At 37.7% G+C, this 4,425-nt stretch overlaps 1 long non-coding RNA gene across 1 annotated transcript; it reads right to left on the bottom strand.

The window, feature by feature from the left end:
- Positions 1–1,494: 1,494 nt before the first annotated feature.
- Positions 1,495–3,191, bottom strand: LOC111091010. The gene is made up of 3 exons (XR_005372938.1): positions 3,077–3,191; positions 2,009–2,052; positions 1,495–1,611 (listed from the first exon to the last, which is right to left on the bottom strand). It is a non-coding gene; the product is annotated as an uncharacterized LOC111091010 (long non-coding RNA).
- Positions 3,192–4,425: the final 1,234 nt, after the last annotated feature.

Raw genomic sequence — 4,425 nt, 5'->3', positions numbered from 1 at the left:
ACATCAATAGGAGTGTGGTTACTAAGTTCCCGCAACTAATCTTCAAAGCTGCACGACTCTGAGTTGCTATCATGCGGATTATCCCTTTTATGAAACATTCCACCGCAGCATGGCCAAGACTTCCCATGAGAGTAAAGACTATTTTTTATTTTATCAGCCAGAGTGTGCTCTTCTTAATCCTGGCTGTTTGAACACCGTGTATCTCCACATGTTCCACACAAGTGATTTTGAACATTAGTAAATCATCATTACCCCTGTTAGATCTCAAACTTGTCATGGATGCTGTTGCTTTTGGCCTGTGAGGGAAGCGAGGGCACCAGAGAGGATTCTAGCAACCGAAAAGTAGAGGCCTTGCATTGTTTCTAAGATGTAGCACATCTTGACCAGTAAATAACAGGAAAAAAGATGAATATCCAAATAGATAGTGACAACTTGATCAAAGGAAGAGGGGGAAAAATGCAGTTATGTACAACAGGCTTAATCAGGTTAATTAGAATCTGGGTTGCATCTTGGACCTGGGAATACTCATCAGCTGGCTGTCATCTGAAGAAGGATTATCCTCACTTAGTCTAAGGAGCGTGGCAGGTGTGTCGCATGTGGATAGACCGTCTCACACCAGCTCTCTGGGGAGCAGCGCTGTCACGGCGTTGCAATTTAGCAGACTGCCACTGCTCACACCAAAAAAATGCCTGGTGTCCCTGGTACTCCAGTGTCTGGAAGCGTCATCGTGCGGTGGAAGTGTTGGTGCAAAGGAGGGAGGAGGGGAGAGGTAAACGAGGAGAAGGGGAAGAAGAAGAAGGGGAGCCTGATGTGGGACTTGATCCCGGGACCCTGGGGTCACAGCCTGAGCAGAAGGCAGATGCTCAACCACTGAGCCACCCAGGTGCCCCTGAGGGTATAGTGTGTGTGTGTGTGTGTGTGTGTGTGTGTGTGTGTGTGATTATGACATTGTCCTTCTCTGAATTATTAATTTCTTTTTACTTTTTAATTTGATTAGATATTTATATCCTTATACTTTTCTGGTAACATAAAATACACTCAACATCACAGACCCCTAATAAATAAGAGGGCCCACAGAGGAAAGTTTTGGTTTTTTACTTCTCTTCTAGATTCCCATTTACATGGAATATAATAGATATATACACACTCTAGATTTAAGAAATTAGATTCATAAGTCTAGTATACCTCTCAATTCTGCTTACTTGCACTATAAAACTATAAAGTTTTAAACTAAATTCTAAAATATTTTAAGTCATAAACAAATATGCCTGTTTTTCATTAAAACTTATGAATTAATACAAATTGACCTAATATCCATATATTTTATATATTTTTTTTAATTTTTATTTATTTATAATAGTCACAGAGAGAGAGAGAGAGAGAGAGAGGCAGAGACACAGGCAGAGGGAGAAGCAGGCTCCATGCACCGGGAGCCTGACGTGGGATTCGATCCCGGGTCTCCAGGATCGCGCCCTGGGCCAAAGGCAGGCGCCAAACCGCTGCGCCACCCAGGGATCCCAATATCCATATATTTTAAAAGCCTCTCGATAAATGTGTGGTCCTTCTCACTTCAGTCCAGTGCCTTATTTCACACCCTCTAGACATCCTCTTCTGGATACATGTTTAAAAAAATTTTTAAGTTAAATTTTAGGTACATTTTTCTGATACTGACAATTTCATTTCTAGATATGATGCTTAAACATGAGTTTACTGTTTTTTCAAAGTTTTAGGCATTATCTCTCTTTATTCACTAGTTGTTTTAGAATTTAGCTTTTATTTTCACTCCCATATTATATCTCTTCTCTCATTCTCTCCCATATAGTTATATTACCTATTTTTGTAAACTCAATATTGAGTATTTGTATTAAATATATTAAATTAGAAAGTTTGTTAAATATTTATCAGTTTTATTAAAGTAGCCATTTATAACTGAGTTGAAGATTATGATTGTCATTTCCCTTATAACTCTCCACTTATTTAATTTGTCTTTAGTTATTCATATACTTACGTTTTTAGGTCTCACTAGCAATTTCCCTAAACCTTCTAAGAAATCTGAAAGAAAAATCAGAATATTGTTGGTTATACAATTGAATAGATAGCTTCCTATTTATTTAATTGATGCCATTTCTCATGGAACTCACAATTCTCTAGTTCCAGTCTCTATGTTCATTTCAAAGAAAGAGCAAAAAGTATGGCACTCATAAAATGAGAACATGTTATAACGAAAAGAATAATCAGAGGCCATGAATAAACTGTGGAAGACAGATGTGAAGCATTCATTTGTGAAGCTGGAATATACCAGATCTTAAATGTGGATTGAAACATCATATTTAGAAATGAAATTATTGGTATCAGGTAAAAGTACTTAAATTCTACCAGAAGATTAAGAAAATCACTAAATGAAAAACAGTAAATAATCAATGAGCGTCTTCCTTCGACCATGTATTAAACAACTTGCTGGTTTATCACTTTGTGTGGCAACCCTCAGAGGCCTTCATTCTAATAAAACATAACTTGAAATATGTCACCCTTTTTTATACCTCTAATGATGACTTTTTTTTTTTTTTTTTTTTTTTTCGTATAGACCTAAAGCTTCTCGTTGAGTTTGCAATCTAGTTTGGGAGACAGACATGTTATCGCACTGCATGGAGCGCTTTAATAGGTGTATAGGTGTGTACACAGAGCGCTTCAGAGGCAGAAATGAAGACCGGTTATCCTCAGTCTGAGAGCATGGGTGGATGTGGATATACAAAGAGAAAGAAGTTTCCTGAGTGGGCTAATCCCTAGGTTAAAATCTAAAGAATGAACAGCAGCTATCCGGGTGCAACACAGGGAGAGAGGGTTTTTCTAAGCATTGATGTTTCCATCAGCACCTCTCACTGAATTGCAATGGTAGATGGAGGGCATTGGATGCATCCGTGAAAAGATGCTGAAAAATCAGTAGGGCTCATCACAAGTTTGGACAATATAAACTGTCACGTAATTGATAAAAATCGTTTATTTGATGAATCTGACCAGATCAAGAATGTGTGACTAATGTGACGCCAGGAGATTGGCAGGAAAATAAGACATCTACCTTAGGAAAGAGGTGGGAAGTGACTTTCCATCATTTTCAGAAATATGACATGCCTTCTCAAGTCGCTGAATTCTCATTATCCACCTGACAGTCTTCCAGCACTAATGCACCTGTTGGAAGAATGTGGATGAGGTCTTTTTCTAAGGACAAAAAGAGACTGTCACTTATCAAAGAGAAGCTAAACAAATGGTCTGAAACTATTAGAGAAGGTTGTACATTCCTATATAAATACTTTCTGGAGACAGACTGTATTTTTATAAAATACCTATACAGCCGAGGGTCTTAAGTGTTTTATTTTACAGGGACATAAAACAAATAATTTATCATTTCAGGAAGCATCACAGAAACTGCAACATTTAATTCATTGTTGACATACTCGGGACTTTGTAAAATTAGAAATAAACCCACCATTTGCCTCGACGTGGATGGAACTGGAGGGTATTATGCTGAGTGAAATAAGTCAATCGGAGAAGAACAAACATTATATGGTCTCATTCATTTGGGGAATATAAATAATAGTGAAAGGGAATAAAGGGGAAAGGAGAAGAAATGAGTGGGAAATATCAGGGAGGGAGACAGAACATGAGAGACTCCTAACTCTGGGAAACGAACTAGGGGTGGTGGAACGGGAGGTGGGCAGGGGGTGGGGGTGACTGGGTGGCGGGCACTGAGGGGGGCACTTGATGGGATGAGCATTGGGTGTTATTCTATATGTTGGCAAATTGAACACCAATAAAAAATAAATTTATTAAAAAAAAAAGAAATAATGGCAGAGAAGTTTGTGTAAATGGAAAAGTCTTCCAGGGATTGTTCTATATATCCCCTACATGTTTGACCTAAGCACTGAATTAACTGGGATCTCAGAAATGGCATTTTATAACTGACTCAAAAACTGGGGCTAAGAAGTGGAAAAGTTATATTAATTACTCTTTCTGGTGAAGAGTGACTTTGAGGAGATGCGTTTATTTGAAGGGATGAAAGATGAACGTTCTGACCTGCAGAGAGATTAGAGATGTGCTCAAGAATAGACAAAAGGAATTTCAGTGTAAAAAAAAAAAAAAAAAACCCTCAAATTCAATACAAAGTGAGCACATTGAAAATCATTACAACTAAGAACAAAAGACACAGCTATTAATGTAACAAGTTGCAAAATAAATATAAGATTATGCACCTCAACCCGCCATCATCAGGAGCACTACCAGCTGTCAGATAGAAGCAGAAAGGTCAAATAATTATATATCTTCATAAAATGAGATTTCAAGTGCACTTTGAATTCACCATGGAGCATCCTCAATCAATAACAATATCAAATTTTAAGAAAGGTGCAAAAGGAGCAATTCTGTAATTAC

The sequence above is a fragment of the Canis lupus genome, chromosome 18 (genome assembly GCF_011100685.1).
Source record: "Canis lupus familiaris isolate Mischka breed German Shepherd chromosome 18, alternate assembly UU_Cfam_GSD_1.0, whole genome shotgun sequence".
Classification (NCBI taxonomy): Eukaryota; Metazoa; Chordata; class Mammalia; order Carnivora; family Canidae; genus Canis; species Canis lupus.
Note: the sequence above shows the minus strand (reverse complement) of the source record. Positions and strands in the feature narration are given on the sequence as shown.